The sequence below is a fragment of the Eubalaena glacialis genome, chromosome X (assembly GCF_028564815.1).
Source record: "Eubalaena glacialis isolate mEubGla1 chromosome X, mEubGla1.1.hap2.+ XY, whole genome shotgun sequence".
NCBI classification, from domain to species: domain Eukaryota; kingdom Metazoa; phylum Chordata; class Mammalia; order Artiodactyla; family Balaenidae; genus Eubalaena; species Eubalaena glacialis.
The window spans coordinates 27,495,577-27,507,539 of record NC_083736.1 but is presented as its reverse complement, the minus strand read 5'-3'; the positions used below and the strand labels follow the sequence as shown (position 1 = coordinate 27,507,539).

The following is an 11,963-nucleotide window of genomic DNA, read 5'->3' as shown; positions in this document are numbered from 1 at the left end:
GGCTGGAAGTGAGGGGTGACACATCAGGCTACCTCTACCTGGGGTTTCCCAGGGCTGAGGGGGGTGGGAGTATGTGGGCCCCCACTGTTTTGGGTGGGTGTTCATCTACGTCATCCCTCAGTGTCCTCACCCTGACTCATAGCAGGACTTGGACATCCTCTGTGTCTTGACTTGAAGTCTATGCCCTCATACTAAGGCCCCCAACTCCCCGAGACCCACTAGAAAGAAAATTTTCTTGTCTCTCTAGCTACAACTGTGTGTGGACTTCCAATGCTGACAGTCAGGAAGACATTCTGTTGCCCTCACTGCTGTGGTGTAGGTGGTCCCCTCAATTCTCAGGGTCCTCTCCTTGGTTCCTGGCATTACCTGGAAAGCCTCCGGCTGCTGACCTGAGCCCATACTCCCATCAACGAGGTTCCTCACCTCCCTGCCACGGTCCGGGGAAAAGTGAGTGATATTCATCAGCTCACCATGCCTCAGTCTCCCTCCCAGGTCTGAGAGTAGGGATGAGATTCTATGTGGTTCACTTCTTTCTGGGTGGGGTTCCCTCATCTTCACTCGGTGTTACCACGTTGACTCTTGTTAGGAACCAGGCTTCTTCCCTATGTTGAATGAGGCCTCTCTCATTAGACCCAAAGCCTGATGTCCCTGAGACCACCCTTGGAGGAACTGAGAGGGCAATTCAGCCTGAGAGCTCTAAACCTGGCTTCCCAGGGCGAAGGCAGAGGCGGCACTTTGTGTGGTCTCCTCTGTTCTGGGGGAGTTGGTTGTCTCATTCCTCACATAGAATTTGTGCCTTGACATCTATCATGGCCTGGGACTCCTCTTTTTCTGCTGAACCGGGCAGCCAGCCCTTAAACCAAGGCCCTCATCTCCCTCAGACCCCACCGGCAGAAGTTAGGGGGCACCTGAGCCTGCCAGCTCTGCCCGGGGCCTCCCGGGGCTAAGGGCAGGGGCGGCATTAGATGCAGCTCTCTCCACTGTGTATGGAGCAGTCTCCATTTCCTCACTCAGGATCTTCGCCTTGACCCTGCACCCTGCCTGAGACTTTGCCCTCTGCTGACGTGAGCCCATGACCGTCAGAAAAGGTCCTCATCTTCCTGGGACCTGAGCTTACAGTCAGAGTGAGCCTCGTTCTGCCAAAGCTGATCTGGGGCTCGGCTATGCCTGGTAACAGCAAGGGTGGGCCTCTCCGACCCCGCTCTTCTGGAGTTGGTGGCTCCCTCAGTCCTCATTCAGGACTTGGGCGTCCAGTCCGGGTAGGGTTTGGGATTCCTCCCTCCACTGACCCGAATCTGCATGCCTCAGACCGAAGCTCTCACCAGAGGAGTCGGGGCCTCCACATCCCGGCTACCTTATCTGGGGACTCCCAGATCTGAGAGCAGGGCTGCTGATTTGTGCAGTTCCCTGCTTTGAGGAGAGGTCTGCTTACTAGCACTGATGGTCCTACCTCTGCTTCTTTTAGGGCCAAGTCTCCTCCCTAAGCTTAACGGGCTTGCCTTATCTATCTATCCATCCATCCATCTACCTGTTTACATTTCACACCCATTACGCATTTATTTTGTAACTGGTAGTTTGTACCTCTTAGTTGCCCTCACCTAATTTCTCTCCTCCCCCCAACCACCTGTTTGTTCTCTCTATCTATAACTGTTTCTGTTCTGTTGTTCGTTCATTTGTTTTGTTTTTCAGCTTCCACATATAAGTGAAATCATACAGCATTTGTTTTTCTCTGTCTGACTTATTTCACTTGGCGTACATCACACCCTCTAGGTCCATGCCCCCGCCCTTCCTTTTTGGCCGCACCGTGCGGCATGTGGGATCTCAGTTCCCCCACCAGGGATCGAAGGTGCGCCCCCTGCAGTGGAAGCGAGGAGTCTTAACCACTGGACCGCCAGGGAAGTCCTGCCCCCTTTATATAAAGGCCTTTCTCTACCCGAACGTCCCCTAGCCCCCAACCCCACTTCCCACCCCAGGCAGAAATGAGGGGTCCTCTCAGCCTGAATTACTCTAGGGCATCGCACGAGTGAAGGCGGGCGGGGGTTCCGTGCAGTCACGTCTTTCGGAAGGAGGGACCCTCATTAGCTCTGAAGGTCCCACCTTTTCACCTGCTGGGGACAAGACTACACCCTTTGCCTAAGAAGCGGCCCCCTCGAGACAAAGGCCCTCCACTCCCTGAGGCCCTCCAGACGGCAACTCCAACAGGACTCCTCTGGCATATAGGTCAGATCAGGGTCCCACGCTGCTGATGGCAGGCAGGGGCGGGAGGCGGGTGGGTCCCCTTTGTTATGGGGGGAGGGGGTCGGGAAGGTCCCTTCAGGCTGCATTCAGGGCCTCACCTTGGCTCCGGACGAGTCCTGAAAACCCACTCTCGGACGAACAAACGCCGCGGCTACCGCTCGGGCTCCTCGCTTCCGAAGCGGAAGTTGGGGGGAGCCGCATCCGGCCCTGCGTGGGGTCTCCGAGGGCTGACGGCAGGGGCGGGACTCGGCGGGGCCGCCCACTGTTCAGGGCTCAGCGGTCCCTGCGTCCTGCCGGTGCCGTCTATGGGAGCCTGGGAGCCCTCCCTCTGTGGTCCCGAGTCCTCCAGCCTCCAAACAAAGCCCTCACCGCCCCGAGGCCCTAGTGGCGGGAAGTCAGGGCGCTGCTCCGACCATCTCTGCCTGACAAGACGGGCGCCACCCTGTGAGCCTCCCTCCTTGGGGGAGAGACCCCCTCATTAGCACTGAGGGTCCTCACCTTGACTCTGGTTATGGCCAAGACGTCCCCCTCTGCAGAACTGGAGTCCGATCCTGCTAGATGAGGCCCTTCCCTCCCTGAGATCACACGGGTGGAATGAGGGGATGACTCAGCGGTAGCTCTTCTGGGTCTCCCAGGGCTAAGAACTGTACAGAATTCTATTTGGCCCCCTCTGCTTTTGGGGGTCCCCTCATAACACTCAGCATCGTCACATGAATTCTTGTTAGGGCTCAGGTCTCTATCTCTCTCTCTCTGCAAAACTGAGGCCAACCCCATTAGACAGAGACCCTCACCTCACTGAGACTTTCCAGGCTGAAATCAACCTGACATGTATGGCCAGAGCTTCCTGGGGATGACAGCATCAGAGATTTTTCCGGGGCCTCCTTTTATGCTGTGCGTGCTACCCTTAGTCCACATTCAGATCCTCACCTTGACACATGATCAATCCTGTAACCCCACTCTCTGCTTTCCTGAAGCTGCTTGTCTTACATCAAGGTCCTCCTCTCCTAAGAATTCCAAGTTGAAAGTCAGGGTGATCCTCATATGATCATAGCCCATTGGGGCCTCCAAGAACAGGCAGCAGGAATGCAACTCTATAGGACCTCACTGTTCTGGCTGGGTCCTTCCATGATTCCTCACTCGACATGCTCACTACATCTAACAAAGCCTGGCACTCCTCCTTCTACAGAACTGAGGTCACTCTCCTTAGTCTTTGGATAACTCCTATACTCAGGGGTGATTGTCTCCTCGGTCCTCATTCTTGGGGGGTTCTTGTATCAGCTTCTGTCTCTTGATTAAAGGCTTCCTGGGAAACGCATATTCCTACAAACACTTGACCAGTTACCCTATTGCAAATCTTGGGAGAAAATGGGTCTCTGTCCCGAAAGTGATGTAAGATTAGGAAAATGCAGCACAAATTAAGGAACTGAGGGCAGATGTCATGCTGTCAGAGAAAAAAAGCTGATATATTCCTTCTCTTCACCAGCCAGACTTAGGGTAGTTCTAAAATATTTACTTTCTACATAGAAGGATAGAGCCAGATAATCTTGTAAGCCCCTGATCATTTGAGGGTATCTGATTTTGCACATGCAGATGATCATATTGTTACTGAGCATTATCTCTTTCTCTCCTTTATTCATATCTCTTATTTATTTCGGTATTCGTACTGCTGTGGGTATGTATTCCAATCCAGTGTTTTGGTCACAGAGTCCTTCTTTTTGTCACTCAGGATACATTTTGAAGTGGTAGAAGACAGTGAATTAACTGACTCATGATCAGCCTCAGGCTGGGAGGAGTGGAATGGCGCGAGCTCTGGACAAATTCAGACCAGAGGTCCAGTCCCAGCCATGTGACTTATTAGCTGTGTGAACTCAGGTCCATCACCAAGCTCTGTGAGCCTCAAGTGAAGTGGCTTTGTTAAGCCCTATTTTGCAGGGCTAGTGGCATGCAGGTAATGTATGGAAAGCACCTGGCACAGCGCCTGGACCACATTGAGACTTTACACAATGTCTGTTTTTATCATGATTATGATTATTTTGGCCGCAGACGATACCACCCACCCTGAAGGAATTTTTAAATCCAGGAGATATCACAGAATATGTGGCATTCTAGGACATGGAACACCAAATCAGTCCAAAATGCTGTTTACAGAGAATCTTTAATTTCCCCAATGAATCAAATATGAAAATTATATTTTCATTCCAACGGAATGAAATTCAAATATTCTAGAATTTGCTTCCAAGACTAACTCTTTCTTCCTTCCAAGCTGCCCTTTCATCTAAACTAATCAACCCCTATCGTCATTAATTTCACCATCACCGAAAATCTACACCTCTCGTAGACTTTGCGGAATTACAACCCAAAAAAAACTGCATGCGAATGCCCTTTTAATAGAATGGGCTCTGACTCCTTGTCCCCCAGCAAAGAGTATCAGCCCACTGGCTTCTGAGTTTCCAGTTTCAGACTACTGTCACCTTTATTTCAAAGACACTCCTTGGAGATGATGTGCATGAAACACCTAGGTTGTGCACTGTGTTCACCTGCACTGGGACAGGAGCACAGGGCACGTTCCATCCCTGCCCCGGGTGGAGATTTCTCTCTGCTTTACTCATGATTTCAAAGTAACTGTTAAGGGTAGTTTTCCATTCCAGGCTTAAGTCTCTCAACTCTGAGACCCACCATCTGAGGGTCTGGCCCCTGTTCAGTGTTTCCACAGCCTCACTGGCTGGCTCACCATACGGCCTAACTTAAAATTATCTCCCACTGCAGGACTTTTATTGTCCTAAAGTCTCAAAGTGCCTTGCATCAGGACATTTACACTAGACTCCTCATGAGGAAACCCTCAACCCCCACTTCTTACCCCTTATTTTTATTGGGCCTTTAGATCTTTGTTCACCAGCTGCTTTATATGAACGCTGCCCTTAGACTCTAGAATTCTACAGGCAGGGGTTGGGTCTATTTTTCTTAGCATCCCCAGTACCATCCAAAAGCCTTCTGAAGAGCAGACGCTAAATTGATATTTGAACAACTAAAGATCAGGGCTTCCCTGGTGGCACAGTGGTTAAGAATCCGCCTGCCAATGCAGGGGACACGGGTTCGAGCCCTGGTCCGGGAAGATCCCACATACCGCGGAGCAACTAAGCCCGTGCGCCACAGCTACTGAGCCTGCGCTCTAGAGCCCGCGAGCCACAACTACTGAAGCCCACGTGCCACAACTACTGAAGCCCGCGTGCCTAGAGCCCGTGCTCTGCAACAAGAGAAGCCACCGCAGTGAGAAGCCCGTGCACCGCAATGAAGAGTAGACCCACTCGCCGCAACTAAAGAAAGCCCTTGCAGCAACGAAGGCCCAACGCAGCCAAAAATTAATAAATAAATAAATTTAAGAAAAAAAAAAAAGAGCGAGTGTGCAAGAAGGCAAAATACTGGGATTTCACTTCTCCCACATTCTTAAATAAGCTAAGCGAATCCAGGTATATATACTTCAATTTTACAAAGAAAGACTAAAAGGAATAAAACAAACCAAGAAGTGAATACCTCTTAAGATTTTTTTTTCTGTATCTCATGATCACACGGACTTTACTGTGGAATAATTTCCTTTTTCACAAAAAATCCATATTCCAATGTTCCGAATGACAAGAAATGATTCAAGGATTTCCAGTTTGTGTTACATAATACCAAAATTCTTATTTTTCAATCTGATAATCTGCACTAAATGTGTGAGTCATGTCATTAATAAACTTAGACTCTGAAGCTGAACACATCTTTAATTGAAAGGAACAACACTTAAAAATAGAAAAAAGAAAAATCTCCGATTTGTGCATATTGTCCAGGAACACAAATATATTATATGTTGTGTTCCCATGAGCCACACCTTGGCCCTCCGCTAGTTGGAAGATTGACTGCTTTCTTTAAATACAATGTAAAGTATCTGCTCACACTTCACTAGGGACGGGAGGAGCTTTGGGACATGCCCTGGAACACCCACTGGCCAGCGTAGCAGTAGGAGCCCTGGCTACAGCTCTGGCTCAGGCTCTCTCTTCCTCATCTCGCAAAGCCTCTTCATACCAGGATGGGAAGGCACTGGGCTTGGTACCATTGACATTAGCCCAAAACTCACACATTCTTTTATATATCTATATCCATATCTATCCTGGAAGCACCCCATATTAGTTTACAAAGATCATGCTCATTCTTTTTTATGGCTACATAGTATAGTACTCCACTCTGTGAATATACCATGTTTTTTTCAATTAATATATTCATGGACATTGCAGTATTTTCATATTGTTGTGGATGTGTCTTCGGGGTTAATTTCTGAAAAATTGGAATTACTGGCTCAAACGTGAATGCATATTTACTTTTGTTGTATCGCCAAATTCTGTTTATGTTCTAATCTCATTCTTTGACGTGTAGCTGTCCAGCTACACGTCAAAGAATGAGATTAGAACATTCTCTAACACTACATACAAAAATATACTCAAAACCAATTAAAGACCTAAATATACGAGTGGAAACCATAATACTCCTAGAAGATAACATGGGTGGAACACTCTTTGACATAAATCATAGCAATATTTTTTTGGATCTGTCTCCTAAAGCAAAGGAAATAGCAGCAAAAATAAACAAATGGAATATAATTAAAGTTAAAAGCTTTTGCACAGCAAAGGAAACCATTGACAAAATGAAAAGACAGCCTGCTGAATGGGAGAAAATATTTGCAAATGATATGCTCAATAAGGGGTTAACATCCAAAATATATAAACAGCTCATATAACCCAACAGTTAAAAGAAAACCCAAATAACCCAATCAAAAAAATGGGCAGAAGACCTAAATAGACATTTTTCCAAAGAAGACATACAGATGGCCAACAGGCAAATGAAAAGATGGTCAACATCATTAATCATCAGATAAATGCAAATTAAAACTACAATGAGGTATTACCTCACACCTATCAGAACGGCCATCATCAAAAAGAACAGAAATAACAAATGCTGGCGAGCACGTGGAGATCTGTACACTGTTGGTGGGAATGTAAATAGGTGTAGCCACTGTGGAAAACAGTATGGAGGTTCCTCAAGAAACTAAAAATAGAGCTACCATATGACCCAGCAATTCCACTCCTGGGTATGTATCCAAAAGAAACAAACGAACAAACAAAAAACAACAACCCCACCCCCTCACTAAGTTGGATGGTCTCCTTCAGGTTCTCGATGGTTCTCTGAGTCTAAGGGTTTCCACCGCTCATCTACCCTTCCCCCCAGCTTCGTCTACATGCCTCTGACCCCACCCTCCCAGTCCAACCTCTCTGTTTAGTAAGAAGGTGCCTCGGTCTGGCAGAGCCAGGATAGGATGAAGAGACAGTCCTTCCCAGCCGCCCGGATAATCAAGAGTTTTGGCTGGATCTTTGAGCACACACCAAGACTGTGAGGAGCCAGAGGAAAAGCACAGACTATGGTGCTGAAAGGGATGAATAAGGAACTTAGTGATTTGGCCCGTGACCCTCCAGCACACTGTTCTGCAGGTCCAGCTGGGGATAATATGTTTCATTGGCAAGCCACAATTATGGAAGCTAATGAAAACCCGTATCAAGGTGGTGTATTCCTTTTGACGATTCATTTTCCGACAGACTACCCCTTCAAACTACCTAAGGTTGCATTTGCAACAAGAATTTATCATTCAAACATTAACACTAATGGCAGCATTTGTCTCAATATTCTAAGATCACAGTGGTCTCCTCCTTTAATTGTTTCTAAAGTTCTTTCATCCATTTGTTCACTGCTATATGATCCAAACCCAGATGACCCCCCCCCCCAGTGCCATAGACTGCATGGATCTATAAAACAGAGAGAGATAAGTACAAAAGAATTTCTCAGGAACAGACTCAGAAGTATGCCATGTATGCTACCTTAAAGTCAGAATAACCTGCATGATAGCTAGAATAAACTTTAAATTACTGTTAAAAAAGGGAAAAAAACCACTAATTCGAAAAGATGCACGCACCCCAATGTGCATAGCAACGTTACTGACAATTGCCAAGATGTACATACCACATCTTCTTTAAACACACACACACACACACACACAATGGAATACTAGTCAGCCATAAAAAAAGAATGAACTTTTGCCATTTTGCCACAACATGGATGGAGTTGGAGGGTATTATGCTAACTGAAATAAGTGAGATAGAGGAAGAAAAACACTGTATGATACCACTTATATGGAGAATTTCAAAAATAAAGCAAACTAGGGAAATATGACAGACTCACAGATATAGAGAACCAACTAGTGGTTACCAGTGGGAAGAGGGAAGGGGGAGGGGCAGGGGAAGGATAGGGGATTAAGAGGTACAAAATACTATGTATAAAATAAATAAGCTACAAGGATATATTGCACAACAAAGGGTATATAGCCAATATTTTATAATAACTGTAAATGGAATATGACCTTTAAAAATTGTGAATCACTCTGTTGTGTACATGAAACTTATAAAATATTGTACATCAACTATACCTCAATTAAAAAAGATCTATTCTCTTAACAACTTTCAAATATACAATACAGTATTATTAACTATAGTCACCATGCTGTACATTACATTCCCAGGACTTCTTTATTTTGTAAATGGTTTGTACCATTTGGCCATTTACACCCATTTCATCCATCCTCCACCCCACACCTGTGGCAACCACCAATCTGTTCTCTGTATCTCTGGGTGTTTTTTTTTTTTAATTTCCACATATAAGTGAGATCATATAGTATTTGTCTTTGTCTGTCCCTCTGTGTTATTGCAAATGGCAGGATTTCCTTTTTTTTTTTTTTAATGGCTGAATAATATCCGAGTGAGGGTGAGAGTGTGACTGTGTGTGTGAGTGTGTGTGTATCACATTTTCTTTATCCATTCATCCATTAATGAACACTTACGTTGTTTTCATGTCTTGGTTATGGTAAATAAATGAATATGGGGGGGGGTGGTGGTGCAGATATCTTTTCAAAAAAGTTGTTTTTTCTTTTCCTTCGGATAAATTTCCAGGAGTGGAATTGCTGGATCACATGGTAGTTCTATTTTCAATTTTTTGATGAACCTCTATACTGTTTTCCATAGTGGCTGCATCAATTTACAGTCCCATAAACTCATATTTTCTTGAATAACTTAAGCACATCCTAAATGCAAAAGGTATATATTTTTTCCTAAATTTAAAAGGTGTATATCTTCTAAATTTTGGAAAAGAAAGACTGAATGGAGTACGCCAAACCCATAAGTGAACAACTTTAAATTTTTTCCTCTATCTTCTTATCCTATTTTACTGTGGAGTTCTTTCACATTACCAAGGATATCCCTATTCCAATTCCATGCAATCTTGTTCTGGATCGCATAGATGATTTAAAAATTTTCAATTTGTATTTCAAAAAACAAAATTCTTACTTCTAAATCTGATAAAGAGCAATAAGTGTGTGACCCATGTCATTCATAAGCTTATGTTCTGAATCTAAACAAACTTTCTTTTGAAAAGAAAATCACTTGAAAATTACCAAAAAAATAAGTCAACAGGAATTTATGCATATCAGGAACACTGGTTAACAGGCTTTTCCAACCACAAAGTGAAGAATCGGCCTCTACCTCACTAGGGGTGACGGGAGCGACTGGATGTGGCCCTAGAATGTGCACTGGCCGTGGCAGTAGTGCCAGCCCTGGTTGCAGCTCTGGCTCGGGCTCTCTCTCCCTCATCTCTCAAAGCCTCTTCATACCAGGATGGGAAGGCAGTGGGGACCCTATCATTGACCTTGGCCAAAAACTCCAGAACTTTCATCTTGCTGGTTTCAGCTTGGGCTCTTGATCACTGTCGCGCATCGGATGATACACCAGGTACTTTTCCTGCACCTGATCTTCTGTGATAAGCTTCCTGGGCTCCCCAAAGATTCAATGCCTCCGTCCACCATAGACGTCCCTAATATTCAGGAATTCCCAGATCTCCTCCTCAGAGGCGCGGTTGCCATTCAAGAAGATCACACCCAGGAGAGGCATCAGGAGCCCATTCTTCGGAAACCCCCAGCCACTGCTCAGACTCCCATCATTGGTGAGGTCTAGCTTGCTGACAAGGGCATAGGCGTGGCCACTCGGCTTGACTTCCTTCAAGTCGAGGCCACAGACCAGTTCCATGTGCTCAGTGGCTCTCCTGAGGATCTCAGGGAATTGTTCCCTGTACATTTTGTTGACAACCTTCAGCATGTCTACCTTCATAATGGGCTCTTTTATATTTCTGCAGTAGGAATTGCATCAACATCCCTGTCTTCCTGGTTAGAAGGTCTTTCCGTAAGCTCTCAGTGGAGGTTGAGGCTTCAGAGCGACGTGCACGTTCTCAGCTTGGCTCTTGACATTGTTTTCAGACATTGTGCATGAGATAGCTGAGAAGTAATGATGGTGGATGTGGATCTCTGAGGCTCCTAGGAATGCCAGCCACAGGGGAATCCAAGGAAACATCCCCAAAACAGGAGAGGAAGAGAAGGGGGACTCTTTCCTGCTGAGTGGTTTGAGCACCCTGGAGATGCTGGGTCTCACCCCGGGCATGCTGGCATTTCTCACGAGCACTGAGCTTACTCTTGTGACCCTAGGGAATGAAGAGTGTGATGAGGAACAGCAGGCAGGAGTGTGGGTGATGCCCGCACTTGGGAGGGAGGAGGAGGGAGGAGGAGGGAGGAGGAGGGAGCATGAGATGGTGTGAGGACCTTCAGCAGGGAGACTCCACATAAGCTTTAACCAGGTCCATCTCTGCAGGTTTCCTTGAGGGCACTGCCCTAGGAATCTGCAGGGCTCTTGTTCTCCTGGTCAACCTGTCCCTGAGAACCCAGTGGAGAAACGGTGAGCCTTAGGCTGCAGCCTGCCTGCCCTGTGTTTTACTGACTAGGGTGACAGCATGGTTGATAGTGGGGCCACTTGTGTTTTTCAGTGGAGGGAGTCCTCTATGTTTAGCTTCAGGATTATCATGACAGCTCCTGGCAAGGCCTGGAAACTCCCCTGTTACTCTAAAGTTGACACCCCAAAGCTCTCCGGGACCCACAAGAAGGAAGTGAGAGGGGCACCTCAGCCCACCACTCTTATCAGGGGAAACCCAGTAGTTAAAGCTCTGTGGGTACCTCTCTGTCCTGTCTAAGTCATCATTTGGAGTCCTCACTTGGATACCGCACAGGGTCATGGACTCTGCCTTTTGCTGACTGGGGGCTGGACCTTCAGACCAAGGATCTCACCTCCTTCCAGGACTCATATAAAATGTGATGGGGATCCATGAAAGAAATAATTGATAAGCTAGATTTCATTCCCTTAAAGCTTCTCATCTGCAAAAATACACCATCAAGAGAACAAGAAGATGAGCTACAGTCTCAGAGGAAATATTTGCAAAAGACATATCTGATGAAGGCTTTTATCCAAAATATACAAAGAACTCTTAAAATTCAGTAAGAAGGAAACTAACAACCCGATAAAAAATGGACAAAAGATATGAATAGATACCTCACTAAGGAAGATATGCAGATGGCAAACAAGCATATGAAAAGATGCTCACCATCATATACCATTAGGGAACTGCAAATTAAAATTACAACCAGATACCACTACATGCCAAAATCCAAAGGACTGACAGCACCAAATGCTGGCGAGGATGTGATTCAACAAGAACGCTTTCATTGTTGGTGGTGATGCAAAGGGTATAGCCACTTTGGAAGCCAGTTTGCA

General features: G+C 46.2%; 2 pseudogenes; one reads left to right on the top strand and one right to left on the bottom strand.

Moving 5' to 3' along the window:
* The first annotated feature begins 7,687 nt into the window (after nucleotides 1-7,687).
* On the top strand, nucleotides 7,688-8,157 carry LOC133081744 (ubiquitin-conjugating enzyme E2 D3-like; annotated as a pseudogene).
* A 1,701-nt stretch (nucleotides 8,158-9,858) lies between these two features.
* On the bottom strand, nucleotides 9,859-11,427 carry LOC133081743 (melanoma-associated antigen B4-like; annotated as a pseudogene).
* Nucleotides 11,428-11,963: the final 536 nt, after the last annotated feature.